At 39.4% G+C, this 25,354-nt stretch overlaps 1 protein-coding gene across 12 annotated transcripts in view; it reads left to right on the top strand.

Annotated features, from left to right (window-relative positions):
- RBM47 (RNA binding motif protein 47) overlaps positions 1-25,354 on the top strand; it is a 176,767-nt gene that overhangs the window by 111,027 nt on the left and 40,386 nt on the right. Inside the window, exon 1 of one of the 12 annotated variants that reach the window (XM_043871200.1) lies at positions 22,380-22,427. The exons of the other annotated variants lie outside the window; for them this stretch is intronic. The gene's annotated coding sequence lies outside the window, so the exon portion shown is untranslated. Of the gene's footprint in view, positions 1-22,379; positions 22,428-25,354 lie in introns of those variants that run through there. 12 annotated transcript variants of the gene reach the window in all.

The raw sequence follows: 25,354 nt of genomic DNA, 5'->3' as shown, positions 1-25,354 counted from the left end.
TGGAAGGTGAGAGGCCTGGTTCTGTTCCTTTGAGTGATTCCAGTTAACGCTGCTCAGGACAGCAGGCACAGAACTGGAGGCGACAGGCAACAGAGTCTTTAAGGGACTACACATCAGTAGCATTTGAGTGTAAATAACTGGAAAAGAATTCTCTCCAGGAATATGAGAGTTTTCTATTAGGACAGAGAGAGAAGCCCCGAGACCTGACGACCACTTTTCACAAAGGAAATTCCAGACGACACCTTCTTTATTGGAATTCAGTTCAGTTCAGTTCAGTCGCTCAGTCGTGTCCGACTCTTTGCGACCCCATGAACTGCAGCACGCCAGGCCTCCCTGTCCCTCACCAACTCCCGGAGTTTACCCGCGAGTTGGACTCAACTCATGTCCATTGAGTCGGTGATGCCATCCAACCATCTCATCCTCTGTCGTCCTCTTCTCCTCCTGCCCCCAATGTTTCCCAGCATCAGGGTCTTTTCAAATGAGTCAGTTCTGCACATCAGGTGGCCAACGTATTGGAGTTTCAGCTTCAGCATCAGTCCTTCCAATGAACACTCAGGACTGATCTCCTTTAGGATGGACTGGTTGGATCTCCTTGCAGTCCAAGGGACTCTCTAGAGTCTTCTCCAACACCACAGTTCCAAAACCATCAATTCTTCTGCGCTCAGCTTTCTTTATAGTCCAACTTGCACATCCATACATGACTACTGGAAAAACCATAGCTTTGACTAGATGGACCTTTGTTAACAAAGTAATGTCTCTGCTTTTTAATATGCTGTCTAGCTTGGTCATAACTTTCCTTCCAAGGAGTAAGCGTCTTTTAATTTCATGGCTGCAATCACCATCTGCAGTGATTCTGGAAGCCAAAAAAATAAAGTCAGCCACTGTTTCCACTGTTTCCCAATCTATTTGCCATGAAGTGATGGGCCTGGATGCCATGATTTTAGTTTTCTGAATGTTGAGCTTTAAGCCAACTTTTTCACTCTCGTCTTTCACTTTCATCGAGAGGCTCTTTAGTTCTTCCCTTTCTGCCATAAGGATGGTGTCATCTGCATTTCTGAGGTTATTGCTATTTCTCCTGGCAATCTTGATTCCAGCTTGTGCTTCTTCCAGCCCAGCGTTTCTCATGATGTACTCTGCATATAAGTTAAATAAGCAGGGTGACAGTATACAGCCTTGACATACTCCTTTTCCTATTTGGAAACAATCTGTTGTTCCATGTCCAGTTCTAACTGTTGCTTCCTGATCTGCATATAGGTTTCTCAAGAGGCAGGTCAGGTGGTCTGGTATTCCCATCTCTTTCAGAATTTTCCACAGTTTATTGTGATCCACACAGTCAAAGGCTTTGGCATAGTCAATAAAGCAGAAATAGATGTTTTTCTGGAACTCTCTTGCTTTTTTGATGATCCAATCAGTGTTGGCACTTTGATCTCTGGTTCCCTTGCCTTTTCTAAATCCACCTTGAACATCTGGAAGTTCACGGTTCACGTGTTGCTGAAGCCTGGCTTGGAGAATTTTGAGCATTACTTTACTAGCATGTGAGATGAGTGCAGTTGTGTGGTAGTTTGGGCACTGCCTTTTTTTGGGATTGGAATGAAATCCTATCCTTGGTTAATTTTCTGTTTGAATGTCAGCATTTCTCTTCAGAGATACATTAGCACCACTCTTCTGTTATACAAAACAATGAAACGCCCTTTTCAATAGGGGCAAAAAGGCATAAAGTAAAATTTTACTAAAAGAATTGAGAAAGGAATAATAAAAGCTTTTTACAAGACCTGGAGAGTACACTTGTTGAACTGTAAAAATGAGAGAGAAGAGTGAATTGGGGTTAGGTGAGATTACTGGGTGACCTTGGTTACCCCATCCCATGATAATACATACTGGGGAGGAGAGCTGCAGTGAGACCCTTTGCCATTTGAAAATTCATTTGGTTGCAAGTGACAGAAATCCAATCCCAAGTAGCTTAAGGAATCAATCAGTGAATATACCAAATTAAAATCACTTGAAATTACATATATACATATATATTTACTTAGCTGGAAATTCTAAGGAGGTAGAACGTGACTGGATCAGAGGAGTCGAAAGAGGTCATCAGGATTGGTTTTCTCCCTCACTCTCTCAGGCTGTTGTCCTGTGTGTGGGCTTTTTAGTTTCAGCTTTCTCATATCCGAAAGGACTCCGATTCAGCAGCACAGAGGCACACCTGGATCTGCCCCTGAGTCCTGGGCCCTGGAGGGCCCGTTGCCGGGAGACGGGGAAGTGTGGGCGGGCAGGAGAAAGTAGGTGTCTGCTGTGCTTGGGGGCTCCCCTCCTCTGTGCTGGCGCTCCGCTGACTCCCACATCTTATGCCCCAGACGCCACAGTTGAATTACACCACCTTCCTTGCACTAGCATGGATTTCCTGATTATTAGGGTTGTTTCTCTATGTAGCTGAGACTCTGATAACTGCTGGAGGTTTTATCATTTCAGCAAGATTTCACTCTGAGAACAGTGAGTACTTGACTTGTCCATATTGACAAATTTTTATCATTTCTCCCCGCCCCCCACCCCCCACCAAGTGAAAGCCTATTTGCAAATGTCTAGTTCTAGAAATTGGCATAAGAGTACAGATCCGATTGGGAAGGAACCAGTATTATGAGCATTATCTCTCTGCTTTGTTTCAAGAGCAGGAAAACCTCCTGAATAACCCTTGTCAGAGAATAGATACAGCATGCTATTCTGTCAACACTGCAATTATTAAGGATTTGTTTTCTCTTAGTCATTTGTAAGCTTGTGGTAGTTTCAATTTTATCTTTCTCTTCCCTGGTACCACATAGTAGGGAATCAAAAAATACGTACTGAATGATTGAAGAGTCTGGAATTTTTGAATGATTTTCCTGAATTTGGCCAAATTAGAATTAGGTTAAAATTCATAATATTACCCCCAAACACCCACATTTATTTGTTATTTCTTTGATTATTATAATAATATCTTTCTAGTTATATTTATAAGCAAGAAGAAATAAAACATTGATGCCCACCTTTCTTCAGTTAAATTAAGCCCCTGGAGAAGGAAATAGCAACCCACTCCAGTACTCTTGCCTGGGAAGTCTCATGGACAGAGGAGCCTGGCAGTCTTTAGTCTAGGGGTCACAAAAGAGTCAGACATGACTTAGTGACTAAAACAAGAACAGTAACAGGCTGGAACAGTGAACAGTCCTTTCCAGTTTCTTATCTCTCTTAACAAAACTTTAAAAATTTTTTCTTGTATGTTCCTAGCACCTTTTGTGGAGAAGGAACTTCACACACTTTGACACTTGCTGTGTACCAAGTGTCCTGTGGACACACTGTCTAATTGAAATCCCACAGCCACACCACAAAGCCTTCCTCTTTCTCAACTCCCTCCTTCCTGATGTCATCTGTCGTGGCATTTATCACACTGTATTGCAGTAATTATTTGCTTCTTTTCTTTGTCTCCTACTAAACTATGAGTTTGTCAGCTGCAGAGTCTGTCTTATTCAGGTATGTATTCTCAGTACCCAGCACACAGTGGGAACTCTGGAAATATTTTTTAACAATTTTGGTATTGTGTACTCTTTATTTTACAAATTAACATCCAAGGTTACTAGGTAGAAAGCGATTAAGGTTAGTTTTTGAGAAAGAATCTGCCTGCCAGTGCAGGAGATGCGAAGATATGGGTTTGATCCCTGGGTCAGGAAGATCCCCTGGAGAAGGGAATGGCAACCCACTCCAGTGTTCTTGCCTGGGAAATCCCATGATCAGAGGAATCTGACAGGCCACAGTTCAGGGGGTCATAAAGAGTCGGACACGACTGAGCATGCACACACATACCAGACTCGAAGGCTTATTTTCTTTATGCTAACCCACTCTGGGTTGTTAGGAAGGTTGGCTGGAGTGAGGAAGCTGATTGAGGAGGGGAAGTATAAGGGGATGATGAAGAGAGTATTCATTTCTCTTGGGTATATACTATGGAGTGGAATTGCTGGGTTATGGTAACGCTGTGCTTCACCTTTTAAAGACCTGCCAGACAGCTTTCCATCCACTTGACTGCACCATTTTACATTCCCATTAGCAGTGTGAGAGTTGCAATGTCTACACATCCTTCCAACACTTGTTTTGATCAGCTTTTTTGGTTACGGTCATCCTGGTGGTTGTGTGAAACTGATATTTCATTGCAGTTTTAATTTATATTTCGCTGGTGGCTAATTATGTTGAGCATTTTCCATGTGCTTTTTGGCCATTTGTATATCTTCTTTGAAGTAAGTCCATTCGGATCATTTGCCTGCTTTTCAATTGGGTTGTCTTTTTATTATTAAGTTGTAGGAGTTCTTTATATACTTTAGATACAAGTCTCTTATTAGACATATAATTTGCAAATATTTTCTCCCATTTTGTGGGTTATCTTTTTACTTTAGCATTGATGAGCTGTGAGGCACAAAAATATTTCATTTGGCCAAGTCCAATTTAATGATTTTTTTCTTCTGTTGTTTATACTTTTGATGTTACATCTAAAATGCCATTGCCTGATCTAAGGTCGTGAAGATTTACATCTGTCTTTTCTTCTAAGAGTTTTATAGTTTTAGCTCTTATAGTTGGGTGACTCATATTATTCAGTTTTTATATATGGTATGAGTTATGGGTCCAACTTCATTCTCTTGTATTTGGATAGTTGTTCTAGCATCATTTCTTTTTTTTTTTTTTTTTATTGTAGTGGTTTTTGTCATACACTGACATGAATCAGCCATGGATTTACATGTATTTCCCCATCCCGATCCCCCCTCCCACCTCCCTCTCCATCCCATCCCTCTGGGTCTTCCCAGTGCACCAGCCCTGAGCACTTGTCTCATGCATCCAACCTGGGCTGGTGATCTGTTTCACCCTTGATAATACACATGTTTCGATGCTGTTCTCTCGAAACATCCCACCCTCGCCTTCTCCCACAGAGTCCATGTTCTAGCATCATTTCTTAAAAAGACGATTCTTTTCCCATTGAGTGAACTTCATACCCTTGTCAAAAGTCAGTTGACTGTAGATGTCTGGTTTTGGTGTGTTGGTTTGTTTTCTGGTCTCTCAGTTCTATTCCATTGATCAGTATGTCCTCAAGCGAGTACTATACTGTCTTAATTACCATCAAGTGCTTTGTCGCTCAGTCGTGTCCGACTCTCTGCAACCCCACAGACTGTAGCCCTCCAGGCTTCTCTGTCCTTCAGATTTCCCAGGCAAGAATACTGGAGCAGGTTGCCATTTCCTTCTCCAGGGGATCTTCCTGACCCAGAGATCAAACTGGCATCTTCTGTGGCTCCTACATGGGCAGGCAGCGTCTTTACCACTGGTCTAGTGCCACTTGGGAAGCCCACAGCTTTGTACTAAGTTTTGAAGTTGGGAAATGTGAGTCCTCCAACTTTGCTATTCTTTTTCAAGATCATTTTGGCTTCTGGGCCCCTTTAATTCTCATACACATTTTAAGATCAGCTATCAATTTCTTCAAAGACATTAGCTGGACTATTGATAAAGATTGTGTTGAATACATAGTTCAGTTTGAGGAGGACTGCCATCTTAACAGCATTACACCTTTGATCCATAAACATGGATGTTTTTCTATTTATGTAGGTCTTCTCATTTCTTTCAACAGTGTTTTGAAGCTTTCATGGTACTATGATATTTTTGAAGCTATTTTAAATGAAATTTTTTTTATTAATTTCATTTTTTGGACCATTCATTGATGGTTTATAGAAATACAATTGTATTTTAATTTAAATTGTAATTTAATTTAAACACAGTTGTATTACTTTTGTATATGGGTTTTCTATCCTGCAACCTTGTTAAACTTATTGAATGTTTTAGTAGTTCTACTAGTATTTTAGTGGATTCTTTAGGATAATCTACATGCAAGATCATGTCAGCCGTGAGTATATGTAGTTTTTTGTTAGTTGTTTTTGGCTGAGTTGTGTAGCTTGCGGGATCTTAGCTCTCCAACCAGGGATTGAACCCAGACCACAGCAGTGAAAGTGCGAATTCTTAACCCCTGGACTGCCAGGGAATTCCTGAATATGCTCAGTCGCTCAGTCGTGACAGACTCTTTGCAACTCCAAGAACTGTAGCCCGCCACGCTTCTCCGTCCGTAGAATTTTCCAGGCAAGAATGCTGGAGTGGAGTGCCATTTACTTCTCCAATTCCTGAATATATGTAGTTTTCTTTCTTTTTTTTTTTTTTTTTTTTACAATAGGATTGCCCTTTATTTCTTTCTCTTACCTAATTGCCCTGGCTAAAATCTCCAGCACAATTTTTAGTAAATGTGACAAAGAATGGGCACATTTATCTTGTCACAGATTTTAGGGAGAAAGCATTCACTCTTTTACCAGGGTGCATGATGTTAGTTGTGGGCTTTTGTAGATGATGCTTCTTTTTATTTTTTTTTTTAAACCAGATTGAAGATGTTCCCTTGGTTCCTAGTATGTTGACTGTTTTAATCATTAAAGGTTGCATAATGTCAGATTTTTTTATGTGTGTCTGTTAAAATGATTGTATGGTTTTGGGCCTTTATTGATAAGGTGTAATGTATTGCATTAGGGCTTCCTTGGTTGCTCAGCGGTAAAGAGTCCACCTGCCAACGCAGCAGACACGGGTTTGATCCTGGGAAGTTCCATGGAGAGAGGAGCCTGGTGGGCCATGGAGTCAGACACAACTTAGGGACTAAACAACAGTGTGTTTCACTGATTGATTTTCTCATGTTAAAATCTCACATTCCTGGGATTTATCATACTTGGTCATGGTATATAATCCTTTATATGTTGTTGTGTTCAATTTGGGTTTTGCATCTGTATTATTCATAAGAGATGTTGATTTGTAGTTTTCTATAAGTCTCTTCAGATTTTCTGTTTCTTCTTGAGTCTGTTTTGATAGAAATGTCTTTCTAGGAATTTGTCCATTACATCGAGGTCGTAGATTTGCTGCCATGCAGTTGTTCATGGTATTCCCTTATGATTTTTTATTTCTGAGAGGTGAGTAGTGACACCCCTCTTTTATTCCCGAGTTTAGTAAGTTGAGTCTTCTCTCTTGTTTCTTGGTCATTCTAACTAAAGGTTTGCATATTTTTTTCTCTTAAAGAATCAACTTTCAGTTTCATTGATTTTCTTTATTATTTTTCTAATGTCCGTTTCCTTTATTTCCATTTGAATCTTTATTCTTTTTTATTTCAATTCCTTCTTTGTGTTGTTTCAGGTTTAGTTTGCTCTTCTTTTTCCAGTGTCTTAAAGTGGAAGGATGGATTGCTTACTGCGTTTTAATTGATGTCTTCATTTTCTATCTCAGTTTGCAAGTGTGGGTGAGCAATGCCAAGTCTGAGCCAGTGCATTCAGACCCTCCTCTGGGGACAGAATCACAAGGCAGCTGGATCCACGAGGCAGGCACACAGAGACTAATTGATGAAATGCTGGCTTCTCCCTATCATGGCGTCTAGGTGGCATTGTGGTTCTGGTGTCGAAACATGGACTCGAGTCTGGCTGCCTCGGTGCGAGTTCTCTCTCTCACTTAGTAGCCGTGAGACTTTGGGCAACTTATATAAGTTCTCTAAGCCTCAGTTTCCACATTGGTAAAGTATGCATAAGGTTGTTACTGCCTCACAGTGATGTTGCAAAAAGGATTAAACGAGCTAACACGTGAAGTCTCGGCCAGAGTCGCTATGCTCAGTCGTGCCTGACTCTTTGTGACCCATGGACTGTAGCCCGCCAGGCTCCTCTGCCCATGGGGCTTCTCCATGCAGGAATACCGGAGTGGGCTGCCATGCCCTCCGGGGGATCTTCCCAACCCAGGGGTCAAACCCAGGTCTCCCGCAGCACAGGCAGATTCTTTACCGTCTGAGCCACCAAGGAAGCCCAGAGTTGGCACATAGCAAATGCTCAATCCGGGTTAGCTATTCTGCTGCTACTGTTGTTGTCAGGTCAGATGGGTCTGTGTTGAGCTACTTCCATGTAAAGTAACTACAGAACTTGGAGTTGTGTTTCCATTAGTTTGCACTTCTTTGCCAATCATCCATGACCTCACCCGAATGTGCTACCAGGATGAACCTCACCTGCGTTTACTACCAGGACACATTTCCTACTCAAGTGTGGCCACCTTGGCTGTTACTTCCAAACAGGAGATCTTCTTTTCTCCAAAGGATTGCAGATTTAACTTATTTGATCATCCATCTATCTATATTGTAATGATACTATGAGAACAATTGCAAGGAATTTCATTTCTCTTTAGAATTGATTTGTTTCTGGCCATGTTGGGTCTTCGTGGCCGCACTCAGGCTCTCTCCAGCGGCGGTGTGGGGGTTGCTCGTGGAGGTGGCTTCTCCCGCTGCAGGGCGCCGGCTCCGGGCACTCGGCTTTCAGCAGCGGCAGCATTCGGGCTCAGCAGCTGGGACTTGCGGGCTCTAGGGTGCTCAGGCTCCAGCAGGCGCGGTGCAGGGGCCCACTAGCTGCAGCTCCAGGCTCTCAGGCCTGGGCTCGGTGGTTGTGGCGCAGGGCTTTACTTGCTCGGAGGCATGTGGAGTCTTACTGGACCAGGGATCAAAGATGTGTCCCCTGCATTGACAGGCAGACTCCTATCCACTGCACCACCAGGAAAGTCCCAAGAAATGTATTTTCCTAAACAAATTTGAGACAAGGTCAGGATGGGAGTACCATAAATTATGAAAATCATGTCACTAAAAAATTCTAATTTAAGTTTCATAGTACATCAAGTTCTCCTCTTGAAGTGGGGATAGAAATGCCCTCTCTGAACTCGACAGAGGAGCTAACATTAAGATTCTGATGCCCTAGGCTCCATGAAGGTAGCACGTTCTCCCATTGCAGCTTCAAGACATGGGCTGCTATTTATGTGCCTAAATGGAATTTTTAAAAAACACATACAGGTTATTCCCATCCTTCAGCCAAAGGACGTCTCTTACTTTCAGAGAAAGGAAAAAAGATATAGATCAATCCTCATCAGGAAACCTTCAGTTAGCTTCCTTTAAAATGAAAATATAGCCAATCTCTAGTTATTCATGAATGATAATAGTTAAGATAATGCTAAAACCTTCAAGCAAAGTAATATTTTAATAAAAATATTTTATTGACTATAACTAGATACCAAGTTTTATGTTTTTACCATCTGAATATAAGTACTTACTATTAAAACAATAGGTGAGCATTATCTTAATAATAATACGTTGCTTCTCTTCCTGAACGCTCAGAACATTTTCATGCATATCATATATTTTTTTCCCTCACAACATCTCTTGGGTTGTTATAGGGAAATAATTATTCCCATTTTACCCATGAGAAGAGTAAAGTATTTTTGAGACATTTTCCCCCAGTGTTTTCTAGTTAGTAGAGTAAGTGCAACCAGTACTCAATTACTCAACTAGTCTTTCTCCCTCCCCCCCCCCTTTTTTCCCCTCATCAAAATTTTTTATTAGAAGCATCACTAAGTATTAGAAAGGATGTGGCTATCCCCCTTTCTTCCTCTGGCCTTGTAGGTACAGAGAAATTCGAGAATACTAGATTATACATAGGGGAAAAGTGAAGAAAAGGACTCATTAGTCTATAAATTGACAATCAGCTTTCTTTATGATATATAAAATCAGATGAATTTTATCCAAAGACAGGTAAAAAGTAGATTTATTTTTTGGAAGACTGAACTTAGTGTGAATTAGTCAAAGATGCAGTTATATTAATAATAATTAAATTTTGTTTGTCTCTTTATATGTGGGGCCAAGCCACTCTCGTTCTTCGTGTAGCATGATTACAAATAGAAGGGTGTGAAAGATGGGGCAGAAGATGTGCTGAGGGCCATGAGTAATGGGCTGTGAGTTCTAAATTAGGCAGTTAGAGTGGCCTGGGATCAGCACCACAGATACCTCTCCAGGCCTGAGCTCCTTAAACACTTAAATATCCAATAGAATTTTCTGTGATATGCTGAGAATATATTATCAAAAGCTTTAGGTTCAATATATTTTGTAGCTCTGTATTACCAACCTGTAAGTGTTATTGGCTGTCTACTATAGAGTAACTACTAAAGTTTCTCTACTGTAGAGAAACTACTAAAGTTTCCAAAAACTTTAGGCCAGCCAGAATAAGAGACCAGTAATCCTGGAGATGATCATTTCAAAGAGTGCCAAGACATCAAGTTAAGCCACACACCCTGAAGCAGCTGTTACGGTGTGTATATTTATTATACATTATATCTAGATACTAGTTTTTAACAGGAAAGAAATGCATGATGTTAAGGTGAAATCACTAGCATCATCAGATAATAGGGACCACAAGGACCATGTCAGTTCCTGAGACTCTGACCCATTCTGTTTTTTTCTTTGCCACATTGAATTCTATCTGCCAATCCTCAATAAAGATTTCTAAAAGAAATTTCTGGTGTAAAAGAGCTAATCAACTTTGGCTGTCCTATGGTTGCTCCCTCCTGGGGGAGCACAAGGAGTAATTTTTGGTGACTATTGAAATCTTAAGACACGTCCACTCCAGTGAATGAGTAAATAAGTACTGGCATTTAAAATCTATACATATATAGGTTTTAATTTTATTGTTTATTTTTATGTTTGGCTTAGTTGGGTCTTTGTTGCTGGACCCAGGATTTCTTGAGCTGCAGCTAGCAAGCTCAGTCATTGCGGCACACAAGCTTAGTTGTCCCGTGGTATACGGGATCTTTCCGGACCATGTCTCTGCAGTGACAGGCAGATCCCCAACCACTGAACCACCAGGGACCACCCTAAGTACTGGCATTGACTTTGGGATGCAAAGTAAATTTAAATCCTTGTGAGTAGACTAGGGGTGACTTACAGAAAACAGGAACAATCAGGGATCACCCAACAGATAACAGTTGATTAAACTTTATGTTTAACTATCTAAATTACCCAAAGACTAGCCACATAAATGCTAGGTGAGTGCCTTTACAGTTAAACAGGGCACATGTGTGCTCTGTTCAATCATAGTCATATGGGGAATTGGACCTACCAGAACTTCTAAATTCACAAGCCAGTGTTTCTCAACCCATTTCTCTTAACTCAGCACTCATTGCACCACCCTCCGACCTCTTTCCTCTGAGGATTTTACAGCTTCCAATTAAGTCTGTTGCCCATCCCAGGGTGTAACGTTATCATAAATATTCCTTATATGTAGTCCATTTCTAAAAGTTAATGAGAACTTTAATTACTCCACCACAATCTGAGATTAAGTATGGACAAGAACGAATTCTATGAGTTATACAACACTATACAAATTAGTAATTATCCTTACTATTGAATATATAAACATTTCTTCTTCATTTTGATAGGACAGGAGCTAGGTTGTTTTCTTATGCAAGTGAAAAAATTAATATATTTTTGCTATTTAACAGGTTTTGACTTGAGGGTCTGTAGTGTATGAGTAAGCTAGTAGGTCAGGCAGCACGAAGAATATGGACATGAAAGAATTTCCTCTGGGGACTTCCCTGGTCAGGGAGCTGAGATCCCACATACCTCAGACCAAAAAAAGAAAAAAAACCAAAAACATAAAACAGAAGCAGTATTGTAACAAATTCAATAAAGACTTTAAAAAAAAAATGGTCCACATAAAAAAAATCCAAAAAAATGTTTAAAAAGAGAAAAAGAATTTTCTCTGTGTCCTTAGGCATCTTAGAACTCTTGATCACGTCCTTATACCTGTTTATATTCCCACTAGAGTATATGTGAATCCCTGTTTTTCCCACCTTTCACCACCAGTGGGTGTTATAAATTTCCAAATTTTTGCTGATTTGATAGGGCTTTTAAAATTTAGATTTACATTTATTTAATGGAACAAAGTTCAATGTGAATAAAGTGGAACCTATTTTTATGTGTATTGGCCATTGAATTTCTCTGCACATTGCCTATTCATATTTTTGCTTGTATTTATTGAGTTCCGTTTGCTTTATTGGTTTGTAAGAGCTCTTGCACAGTAAGGAAACTGACTTTTCATTATATGTCTTGTAGTCCATCCCATTGGTAGTTTGTCTTTGACTTTGTTTTAATGCTATGAAAGTGAAAGTCGCTCAGCCGTGTCCGACTCTTTGCGACCCCATGGACTGTATACAGTTCATGGAATTCTCCAGGCCAGAATACTGGAGTGGGTAGCCTTTCCCTTAATAAATATTTCTAAATTCCATTTAATTCTTGGTTGAAAGAAAAACTAATGATCGGGACCAGTTTTTAGTTTGACTTGAAAATTAGTTTTAATCTTAACTACTGCATTTAGTTATTTAATTCTCCAACCTAAGTTCAGTTATTAACTGATATGTCTCCGTCTTAAGTTTAATTATTAACTGAATCTAAAATGGAGGTTTCTTATCATAATTTTCCTTTCATTTTTGAAAGAGAACTAAGTACTATAAATGATATTCTGTCACTTCAATTAATTATTATTTTGTAGTTTTACTTCCAATAAATGCATTAGAGACAGTCACTCAAAAGAAATCTAATAAGCAGTTTTTGTTAATCACATGCTTGTAAGTTTGAGGGCTGTGTCTACTTCCTCATTATAAAAGTACATTTTCACAGTAATGTGTTTTTCCAATATAAAAAATATTGTCCATTTGAGTAATTATAAGGAGTCATAACTGACACTGTTATTTTCATTAACATCAGATCAAAGTGATTTTCAGACATATATCTTTTCATAGTTTCAGTCGTAACTAACTGGGGCTGGTAATTTCAGCGCTGGTGTTTCTAAAAACACATTGTGTTAGTAAGTTGTTCCATTGTGTTTTGTTGTTTCCTTTTCTATAAAACGATGCCAGAGAAGTGAGGTGCTTCTCAATGCACTGTGGTGTCAGGGACACATATGGATTTCAGATTGGAAGCCTGAAACAAATATGGTAGGAGAACAGAAAAGGCCCACACATGCATGCTCTTACTACACAGAGGTAGCATCTGTTACTGTGACTTTTCTTCTTCCTAATTGTCTTCATAGTTGTTCACCAAAGTGCTAAAGAGATTTAGCTTTGAGGTCTTTGTGTCACAAGGATTCTTACTAAGCTGAATTTTCTAACTATGATTTATGGCTCCATATGGTAAGTCAAAATATTTTACCAGTAGTTTGGAATTTCATCAAGAGCATTGAGCACCCAGGTTAGTGAATTTCCGTGTGTATGCCCTTGGCAGGGAGACACGTCGAAAGCAGATGGCTTGTATATGATGTATTTTGTAAGGGATTAATACTATCAGCTTGTCATGCAAATGAATGGCAACCATGTAAATCAACAACAACAACAACAAAAATAAATAAATAAATAAAGAGAAAGTCTTAAACTTTGTGTATAAGTTTTAATTTTCAAATGTGGAATTATAGTTTATGCAATGCTGTGATAAAAGAAATTCCAAACCATTTTGCAAATGACACACAGTTGTCAAATAGTCACACACACACACACATATATATATGTGTATGTATACATATATAAGCAGAAATGCTGAAGCAGTGTGGCAAGAAAGCCATGTGGAGATACCTGCATAAGAAGCCTTTCTGAGAAGATGATTCCAGAGAAGAGGTGAAAGAAAACACAGGTCTGTTCAGACATAGAAAGTAGAAAGGGAGTCGGGGATTTTGTATGTGGGTGTGTGTCTGTTGAGGTTGAGAGGAACAAAGGGAAATTATGCAGTGGTTTGTAGTCAGAAGTTAAGATTTGCAGTTCATGATCAAAAAGCTCATAATGTTATGGATGATCAGGATCACATCAGATTCTTTTCACTGGAGTAATATGATCCCAGCCACACTTAAGATAGATAGTTCTTACTGCTTTCTGGATGGTTAGCAGGAAAAGTGTCTATCAAATGGGAAGGAAAGAGGTTGTGTGTGGTTCAGTTCAGTTCAGTCGCTCAGTCGTGTCCGACTCTTTGCGACCCCATGAATCGCAGCACGCCAGGCCTCCCTGTCCATCACCAACTCCCGGAGTTTACTCAAACTCATGTCCCTCCAGTCGGTGATGCCATCCAGCCATCTCATCCGCTGTCGTCCCCTTCTCCTCCTGCCCCCAATCCCTTCCAGCATCAGGGGCTTTCCAATGAGTCAACTCTTCGCATGAGGTGGCCAAAGTATTGGAGTTTCAGCTTCAGCATCAGTCCTTCCAATGAACACCCAGGACTGAGCTTCTTTAAGATGGACTGGTTGGATCTCCTCACAGTCCAAGGGACTCTCAAGAGTCTTCTCCAACACCACAGTTCAAAAGCATCAATTTTTCAGCATTCAGCTTTCTTCACAGTCCAACTCTCACATCCATACATGACCACTGGAAAAACCATAGCCTTGACCAGACGGACCTTTGTTGGCAAAGTAATGTCTCTGCTTTTTATTTATTTATTTATTTTCTTCATTTAATGTCTCTGCTTTTTAATATGCTGTCTAGGTTGGTTATAGCTTTCCTTCCAAGGAGTAAGGCTCTTTTAATTTCATGGCTGCAGTCACCATCTGCAGTGATTTTGGAGTCCAAAAAAATAAAGTCAGCCACTGTTTCCCTATCTATTTCCCATGAAGTGATGGGACCAGATGCCATGATCTTAGTTTTCTGAATGTGGAGCTTTAAGCCAACTTTTTCACTCTCCTCTTTCACTTTCATCAAGAGGCTTTTTAGTTCATCTTCACTTTCTGCCATAAGGGTGGTGTTATCTGCATATCTGAGGTTATTGATATTTCTTCCGGCAATCTTGATTCCAGCTTGTGCTTCTTCCAACCCAGTGTTTCTCATGTGTGTGGTTAGTGTTAGCTAAATTGATAAGAGAAAGGGAAATAATTGGCATTAAGAGCTTAAAATGATGAGTTGAAAGGAGAGAAAGGGGCTAAAACAAGAAATTATTTTATAAAATCATTTAAATTTTTCTAATAACCAAATGTTATGTTAAAATATAGACTACAAAGAGGAAAAACTTAAATAACCATATTTAATATTCTTACTATCCAAAGACAACCACTATCAATATTTTATTATATTTTTCTAGTTTTTACATCTATAGTATCAGTTGAGATCATGCTATACATACAGTTTTCTGTACTATTTTCTTACTCTCACATATCATAAATTTTTATTCATAACATTAAAATTCTATGTAAATGTAATTTTTAGTGGCTGAAGAACTAATATAATTTTTAGTAGCTTCTTACCATCATTTATTTAACCATTCCCTCAAGGTGAAGTGTTTGGATAGTTTCTAAATGTATTACAAGTATCGCTGAGATAAGCATCTTTGTATGTAAACTTCATTTTTATTATTTCTTTAGATAGATCTTAATGATTTAATTGCCAAGTGAAGAGAATAAATATTTTCAATGCTTTTCATATATATTACAATTTTTTTAAGGAATGGTTTTGATCAATTTATATTTGTCTTACTAAAGAGTGATATTTTAGCACTATTCATTAAAAATATTTGCTAATTTTATTGGTTAAAAGTGATAGTCTAAGCATGTTTCTTGCCTGAATTTACATTTATTTGCTTACCAATGAGGCTGTACATCTTGTCAAGTTTGAGTCATCTGTAATTCTTGAAGTGAGAGATTAAAATACATATGCCATGCATATATGATAAGTATATTAGCTGGCATATTTCATATTATTAGCTAACAGGACATCTAAAAAAAATTGTAGACTATTCTTTCAAGTGGAAGAATAGAAAGTAAAGGCCAAGTGATGTAAACAGATGAGGGAGGAAGATCCTAGACTGTAGTTTGTGTTGGGGGACAGACGGGGAGTCAGTAATAGAGGTCTTCCAAAGCAGATCATAGTCATGAGGGGAATTAAGTAGGATGGGTCATGAAGTCCGAGATGGAAAGAGTATGGAATAGAAAAGAGCAGCAAACTCAAAGAGCCTGGTGGAGATGAAGGCCAGACCATGAATGAGGGAGACACCCACTTACTACAGTCCTCCACCTTCCCCTCCAGGAGGCCTTGGGAGCTCCCCAGGTTTTCCAGGCAGGCTCTTGTTTATACAAGTCTGTGTCTCCCTCAAATCTGGAAGTTTTCAATAACATGGATCTTTTGTATATCCCCTCTCCCACCGACCCAGCATGTCTCTTTTAATAACGAAGGTCGATGAGACTGTATTTTGTGTATTTATTGTTTCTTGGCCCTGAAGTCAGCTTTCCATAGCATGCACATTTTTTTGAATTAGAGAACATAAAAGTACCAAAGGAAACTAGAAATGGAGAGGACTGCAGAGTTTACGCACACTACATTTAGCAGTGAAGTTAAGACTGAGTTGATTGGCTTAAACCTAGATTTTAAAAATAACATTCCAAGATGCTGCCCGATGGTCAACATCACTGATACTATACATTTGCACTTTTAGTGCCTATGACTGAATGCCATGCCATGCAGAATGTTTTACCCCGTATTACTGACATGTTGTCATGGAACCACCCCGACCCCAGCTGCTCAGGCCGCAGTGTGAGGGATCCTGGACACTACAGGTCGTCCACTAGTCAGCTCTGCCCGTTCTACCTTTATGAAGTAATTCAAAGTCAACTTCTCTGCTCATGACCCCAGGGTTCCCAGGCCTGAACAGCCTCCAGTCCATCCCTTCTTCCTCATCTGCATGCCTGGGATCTCGTTTTCACCCCAGAGTGATCTTAAGAAAAAGAAAATCAGATCTCATCACTTCTCTGCTAAAAATCCTCCATTAAGCCCAGTAGAACCAAAATCCTTGCCTGTCAGCCCCACATTTGACCCCTGCCTCCTCTGATCACTCTACTTCAGCTTCACCAACTTTGTCTTCAGATACCCCACTGCAATCTTTCCTTGAGAGAAAAAGGACTTCCCTGACCACCCTACTCAAAATAGCTCCCCCTTTTCCCTCCTAACTCTGCTTTATTCTTCCTCATAGTATTTGTCACTGTGCTCCCGCCCCAAAATGTATATATTTTCTTTTTGATTACGTTTCTCCAGCATAACAGGAAGGACCATGTCTGTCTTAGTCACCACTTTATCTTCAAGGTCTAGAACAAAGACAGTCAATGACAGTAACCATTTGTTGAATGACTGAATGACTCATCTAACCAATTAAAATTGAGTATCTCGAGAAGTTACCATGTGCTCATAGAAAATTAGGTTCATTATGTCTAAACTATTTGCTTCAGTACTATTTTATGTTCTTTTTCTTGAACATACACTGCCTGCTAATTTTAGCATTATCTAAACTGACCAGCCTTGCAATTAGATCTATTAAAGGTGTCCTCATGTTTCTAATTAATGACTTAACCGATGTTTATAGATGTACAGCAGTTAAAGTTTTAATCTGCTAGATTCTTTTTTGCATGATTTCTATTGTTTCCATATTAAATTTTTTCTTTAGAATATCTGCTTCTATGTTCTCAAAACGTAAGTGCTTCTTTTAGAAAATGGCAAAAGTATATTGATCAGATAATTAAGCTTAAACAAGAACTGAACCCAAGAGTTTTAAGAGAAAAAAAAAGTCTTTTAAAGACAACATGACTTATTTAGTACCTTGCCAGCCATTGAAGCCCCGGATAAGATTCAATTTCTTGGTTGATTAAGGTACTATACTTATGAAATATATTATGTTTAAGATTAATGCCAATATTATTTAGTCCTAATTCTTGGAATAAATTAGGTATAATATAGGAAAAATTCTTCAGCAAAGAGGTTTTGGTTTTTTTAAATCACAAAGTAAACAGAGAAGTGTGTTTTTATTTTATTTTTTAAGTTTTGGCTTTGGCTGTCCTGGGTCCGTGTTGCTGCGTGGGCTCTTCTCTCGTCGCAGGGAGCAGGGGTTAGGCCCCAGCTGCCGGGCACGGGCTTCACATCGCGGTGGCCGCTCTCGTTGCGGAGTACGGGCTCCAGGGTATGCAGGCTTTGGTAGTCTCGGCTCCTGGGCTCAGTAGATTCGGCCCTCCGGCTGCAGGGCACAGGGTCAGCTGTTGCATCGCGTGGGTTTAGTCACTGCGAGGCATGTGGGATCCTTCCAGACCAGGGATCAAACCTGTGTCTCCCGCTTTGGCAGGTGGATTCTTTACTATTGAGCCACCAGGGAAGGCCCAAGAAGTGCGTGTTTTCGAGTTGTGAGGCTTGTGATGGCCGTGTAAGTAACCTAAGATGACCGTGAATCAGAAGGCAGCCCACGGCACCCCCGGATGGCCGCTGTCCCCGTGGACTCTGGGCAGCTTGATGAGGCTCCCTCCTGACTGCAGTGCTTCCTGTCTGCATAGCATGTGGTGCCGCGTTCACCCCGTATTTTATGTGTTTTAGTTGTTTGATATTTGATTGTCTCCAAAAAGATTGTTAGTTATTAGCTCCCAGTTCATAGAGCCCACGTCAGGGTCCAGGTTTTTCCCTCTGTGCTTGACTATATCCCAGAGCATTACTGAAAAAAACCACATCTGGACAGAAACGCACAGTGCTTGGTAAATCCAGAATGGTAGGAGATTTCTGTGGTAATTTAGAGGAAATTGAAATACCATTTAACTATAAAAGAGTAAAACCTGCATATTCCTTGGCAAAATCACACACTTCCAGAGCGCTTGTTAAGCTGATTGCTCATTGGGGGGAGGGGTTCTCCTTTTTACAGTGTGACTTTTCTTTGTGTTAAAAGTGGAACACAGGGCTTGGATTTTACACATCATTTATGACTTTGTCATAGATACCTCCTCTCCACCTGCATTCAGTATTTCTTCTCAACGTCTTTTACAAAATAAGAAGTCTGTTTAAACTACCACAGGATGTGGAAGGAAAGGACTGGTAATTACGAGGTCCCACGGTCTGTGTGGTCAAACCTAGCAGGTTTCTAAGAATTAGTGAAGATTCCTGTAGGTAAAGGGGTGTTAACAGTGCCTGCAGCTGAGGCCAAGGTGTGTGTATGCTGGGTGTATGTGGAAACCAAAAGATGTTTGGAGGTGTTAATCCTTTAACAATGTTGCCATTCTTTTGGTGGGTTCCCTGTTTATCCTTCTTTAGGAGGACTCTCATCCCTGCATGCCTTCAACTCTTTGAACTCACCTTCCCAATGTTGATTAGTTACTGGTCATGACCAACTATTGTTGCTGACACCACCCATACAGGTAATATGGCTTCAGTGCCGATAATTGACACTTTTTCATATGAAGGCTCGTACCTCGGGGGTGTGTGTGTGTGTGTGTGTGATTTATTCCTCTTCTGCATTAGTCATGCATTAATACAGTAACCAATTTCAGCAAAAGTTTTTTAATTCTAAATAGTGTAAAGTTTACTTCTGGAAAATTATACACTACTATTAAATACAGAGCAACACACATTCACTTGATCTTCACACTGGCTATATCTTTAAGTCTTTAGGTAAGATAAAATAAAAAATAATGTTCTCCTAATAGGATGTAAAAGGGACTTTAATAAATGTTATTGGCCAGTCACAAAATCATGTCCAACTCTTTGTGACCCCATGGACTGCAGCCCGCCAGGCTCCTGTGTCCATGGGGATCTTCAAGCAAGAATACTGAAGTGGGTTGCCATGTCATTCTCCAGGGGATCTTCCCAACCCAGAGATTGAACCCTGAGTCTCCTGCATTGGCAGGCAGATCCTTTACCGCTGAGCTATCAGGGAAGCTCTGGTAGATATTACCTATATTTAAAATAACCCACATGACAATTTCCCGGTTTATTACCAGGTCCCCATCCATGCTACAACTTCTCTTTTGCATGACCTGTCTGAATCTTATTTCTTATTCCTTTTTCCAGATCTACCTTAGAGCTCATCTGATCTCAGGCTTCTGTTTTGCACCAGTAGGTTTTTTTTTGCCACAGTCTCAGATCTCATATTTGCCTGCTGTCAGTCCACTCCAAGGCTTCCCTGGTGGCTCAGAGGGTAAAGTGTCTGCCTGCAACGTGGGAGACCCGGGTTCGATCCCTGGGTCGGGAGGATCCCCTGGAGAAGGAAATGGCGACCCACTCCAGTACTCTTGCCTGGAAAATTCTATGGATGGAGGAACCTGGTGGGCTACAGTCCATGGGGCCGCAAATAGTTGGACACGACTGAGGGACTAAACTTTCTTTTTTTTTCTTTTCTTTAGTCCACTCTAAAGACAAAGTTGCCTTGTTAAGACAAAGGATGCTCCTCCAGGGATGACTTAAGCACGCCAGAGCTGTCAGAAGTTAGGCAGCAAATGTAGCACGTGTCTACTGGGATGCCACAAACATGCAGTTTTTATACATCTGCCTTCACCAAGGTGTATGTAATAGGAATCGGTGTCCCTGCCAGTAGAAGGGCTGACTTTTACTTTTCTTGTGTACTTGTCTATACTGTGTGCATTTATGATAACTTGTGTGCCTTGTTTTTGCCAAGACCATAGATATTGGTGTGCCATGTATACTTTTAAAATTAACTCTGTTCAAAGCAGAAGCAGGGAGAAGCTGCTCGTTTTTGTTTAGGGCAGGCTGTAATTGTAATTATGCCTTTAGATATTCAGTGAAAAGCTGCCCTGTGCTTACTCTAAAAATTTATCATCTTGAGATTCTTTGTTTCCTATGTTTTTGTGTTCTTGGTAATGTTTGTTTAAGAATTCACACGCACACACACATTTTCTCTTTCTCTCTCATGCATTCATAAACCAAACCTTTAAGCCAAAAATATTCTTCCTAATGCTTAAAAGCATGTCACACATCCAGAATTTATAAAAATTCTTATATAATATTCTTACATAATATACTCAATTACACTTATTTAAAAAGGCAGATTTTCTGGGTTCCTTTTTAGTCAAAAGGAATTCAGTGTAAATTCAGTAGTTCTTTCAAAACACTGCCTTAGTATCATTGCAAGATTGCTTCCATTTTCCTTTAATCAGAACTTAGCAATTTAGTTTTATATAATATTTAATGTGATTATAATCTTAGACTTGTTCTGGATTTTGACCCTTTACTAAGGAACCTGTTGATAATTTTCTTGTCACTATTGATAGCTTTAGATTATTTCATTTGGGAGTAATAAAACTGTCTCTCTTAAAAAATATAAGTAGATAGATTTAAAACTTGTCACTCTGGCCTTTTTACTTCCCATCCTGGCTACTTCAAATTGCTAAAGTTTATGGGATTTACAAAATAACAACTAAGGGAAAATTCAAGGCCACAGGTTTGAAATGTCTGTTTCAAACATTTATAGATGTGTAGATAAATTATAGAGTTATAGATTTCTTCCTTCCTTTGTACCCTGTGGGGTGCTTTCTTTGAATGCTAAGTCCCGTCCCACTTTTGTGATCCCCGCCAGTCTCCTCTGTCCATGGGATTCCCCAGGCAAGAAGTTGGTTGCCATTTCCTTCTCCAGGGGATCTTCCCAACCATCAAACCTGCATCTCCTGCATTGGCAGGTGGATTCTTTACCCCTAAGCTGTAGAGCTCATGTTAATTCTGGCCCAGGTGGTCCCAGATGTCACTGGTTAGCTTTCAGGAACCCTCCTGCAGTCCATCTTCTGGTCCCTTCTCCCCTGATCTGCCGGCTGTCTGAAGTGACAATCTCAACCCCCAGAGCAGTTCCATCTCTTCACTGCTTGAAGAGGAATATATTTACTCTGCTTAAGTGCTTCTGGTCCTCCCAACCCGTTGTTATGTACAGACTGTTTTTATTACCCATGAATCATGTTTTACTACTCCTTTTTCTTTCTACCCCTTCTATTTTCCCCTGCCTCTTACCAGTAAATCCATTGCCAGCTCCAAATGGGTAAAGGAAGATAAATGAGGGTTTAGTTCTTATGTAATTTTTGCCTCTCTCTTTTTTCTACCAGGCTTATCTAAACCCTATTACTGGTAGTGATTAGGAGAAAAGATAAAGGGTACTCACTCCCAGTTACCTACCCCAGATACAATGAGAAGGAAAACACTAAAAAATAGAACATTTCTAGGAAATCATGGTAACATTTTTTGAGTACTTTCTATTTTGGAAATTTTCTAAGCGCTTCATGAAGTGCTTAAAACTCAACAACTCAGGTGAAGTAAGAATTGTTTTTTTTTTTGTAGCAAGCAGAACAATGTAATCGGCACCCACCTTATTTCTAGGAAGGTGAATTAAAAAAAAAAGTTTGTCTCCTTTTAGTTAGTATTGGTGTTAGAATAAAATACTTCAGGTACATTTCCTTCTCTATGAAATGTCAGGACTTTTGTCTTCTTGGATCTTCCCCAGATCCATTTACTACCGTAAGTTTGCCATTAAATTGTCAGGCTGCTGTGGAGCATTTCGTATCTGGTGATTTAAACACCTCCCTTCTTTCTGTACCACCCACTCAAGTTCATTCCAGGTGCCCTTAGCAAATGACTCCCAAGGCATTTAAGTGGCCAAAGCTCATTGACCAATGAGGCGAAGTGTGTCATGTATAATAGAGTTACGCAGTTCCTGGGTCAGGACCAAAGTTTGCTTAAGCAAAGCTTTTGTTACCATTAGCCTGTCGCATCCAGATTTCAAGACTGGAAAGGTAGGGGACACCTTATTTGTTGTAATTGGAAGAGAGGAGGAGATGGTTTTGTTTAGTTAACGTAATTTAGATCAGGTTGAATAAACAAGTGATCCATTTTGTTTGTTTTTAATTGAGGGCAAAAAAAATTTAGAAGTTTGTGAGAATTTCAAATGCTGCACAGTTTGCCTTACCAGCAGCAAAACCAAACTTCTTAAGAACATTAAAAAAAAAAGCCAAAAACAGTTTGTCTAGCATCTCTTCACTTTATCACACTTGAAAAAACTAGGTGGAAAAAAAAAGTCATGTTTTCATAGATTGCTGCTATTTTCATTCTGGGATTAAAAGCAGGAATGTATCAGTAATACCCACATTTGTTTTCCAAAGTCATTTCAGACTCAGTCGTTACAGAAGAATTTTGTGTGATTATTTAAATGAGATGTGATAAGGAAAACTATGAAATTAATAGAATTAGCTCTTGAGAGTTACTACGTAAAGGTTACTGATAATGACTGAAAAAAGTTCATGTGTAAAAGGACTCATATCAATCGTACTGCTTTTTTCAAGCCAACAGTAAAGTTTATGAAATGGAATTAAGTAAGTGTAGGTTTATATACTTTAAACACTATATAAATTAGTTTCACTTTTATTAGAAGGAATAATTTAGTTATATTTTATGTGCTGTTTAGATTTGTTCTAATATTAAAGAAGCCAGATATAAAGAGTCTTTATTTGCTTCTTTCTACCTGGAAATGGAGTGATCTGGATAGCATTTGAAGCTAATCCTAAAAAGAAAAACCCTGGTCATTATGAATAAAATATGATGAATCAATGTTATAACAAATGTATACATAAAAACATTTATTACTGATATTATACTTATTCCTTAGCCTACATCTAATGTTTAGTATGAGAAGGTAAGCTTAGGTTCAAAAAAGTAAAACTGGTTTCCCAAGATTGCTTTTTTATAGAGCTGACTTAATATGAGTTTGTATTTTATACAGAAATTAGATAACTATTTAAAAATATAACATATGAGAGATCGTATCATTTGATTAAAATTTTTTAAAGTTTTAATGTATAGTCAAAACCCTATTTTTGCCTAATTTATAAAGAAAACTTTTTAGCACACATTCTCACTGGGCCTAAATGTCCAATAATTTCAGTTATCTCAGATTCTCTCCTTTTTAAGAATTATTTTTATATGCTCCTTTAAAAAAGTTGCATCCTGGAAAAAAAAAAAGTTAGATCCTGAAATTTTCTGCTTTTATTAGATTTTTTTCATGATGCCACTTTATGAGACGTTTACCCTCCAGATCTCCCTCTTGACTTTTCAGGGCAGGTGGAGATAGATGGAGCACCAGGCGCCCGGGGTTAACTATTCACAGCAGCCATCTTCTTGGGTACAAGTTAATACTATTTCTCAACTCCAAGCTGAGGTTCAAAGGTTTAGACTTAACTTCACAGATCAGAGGTCAGGCACGAATTGCTGCAATTTGTAGTTCAATTCTGCCGATATGACAGAATTTCACAGCTATGATGATTGCTTTTTCCACTTTTGCACACAGGCCAGGCCGGGCAGTTAACAGCGTAATTTGTACAAGTCAGCCCTTGGCACCCGGGTTTAATGAGTAACTAGCTGGTGCCTTAGGTTTCACTGGCACAAGGTGCACATTATAAAAAGGGTCAAATGTCACACACAAGAAATGGAGGGAGTGGGTAGGGGAGATTGCAGTAACCACCGTTTATGAATCATACATAAAGAATTGGTAATTTTTGTTCATTTTAAAAGTGATTTCTGTGATGTTAAGGTTACTGTGTTCATTTTCTTTGCTATGAAAAGACGAAAAGACATGGATAATTTTGTTAAATGTTAGCGAGAAAGAACAATCTGATTAGAGATTACTGACAGTCATAGACAGTGAAGTTGCAGGCTCTGATTATGCCTTTCATAGGGTTTCTCGAGAACTTCCCCAAGCATGCCAGTTTTTCAAGAATCTAGGGAACAAGCTGGGTAACCAGGTATTTCTGAGCCCATAATATTTATGAGTATCTCACATTTTCTACTCTTCATCTAAAAAGTTACACTCCTAGCTTTATTTCTAACCCAAGCTAAGCATATCTTTTACTGTTTGAAGGTGGATATTGAGATTCTTCAGAAAACCCTTAGATGGTGGGCCTTGACAATCCATGGGTTTGCTGTTCACAGTTTGACTTCTCATAAATGACTCTGAAACTGCCATATAAATACATACAGAGTGATTTGTCATTTCTGTTGTAACACAAATTTTCATTTTCTACTCCCAAACTGGGGTATAGAAGCAATTGGATTCTTCCACAGAGCACAGTAATTAAGAGCACAGACTCTGGTCTCAGACCTCTTGGGTTTCAATCCCAGCTGCATCAGTTACAATTAAGGAACCTGAACAAATGAGCAGTCTCCCTCATGTTCAGGATGAGTATAAACATAGAATTGCTTCGTGGAGTTGTAGTAACAATTAAATACGTATACATGAAACGTTTAGCACAATGCCTGGCACCTAATAAGCACTCCGTGAATATTTGTTATAATTAGTACTATTGGGACTAGCTTCCTCTACCCTGCAAATCATCCCAATTTATTATTTTTTCAATATTTATTTATTTGGCTGCATCAGGTCTTAGTTGCGGCATGTGGTACCTAGTTCCCAGAGCAGGAATTGAACCCAGGCCCCCTATATTGGGAGCTCCGAGTCTTAACCACTGGACCACCAGGGAAGTCCATCCCAGCTTGTTTGGACTTGGTCTTTGCTATGTTCATTTCAGGAGAGACATAAGATAAGGTATACTTGGCAAGGTGATCTGGGGATGTTTTAGGTGTATTCTTTTTTAATATCATGAGGAAGTGTGTTTTTAAATTCCTCAATTTCAAGTCCAACATCCTTTTGTATGCTAGTTTTCCCCCAACT

This window comes from Cervus elaphus, chromosome 17 (genome assembly GCF_910594005.1).
Source record: "Cervus elaphus chromosome 17, mCerEla1.1, whole genome shotgun sequence".
Lineage (NCBI taxonomy): Eukaryota > Metazoa > Chordata > Mammalia > Artiodactyla > Cervidae > Cervus > Cervus elaphus.
This window is presented reverse-complemented; position numbering and strand designations above follow the sequence as displayed.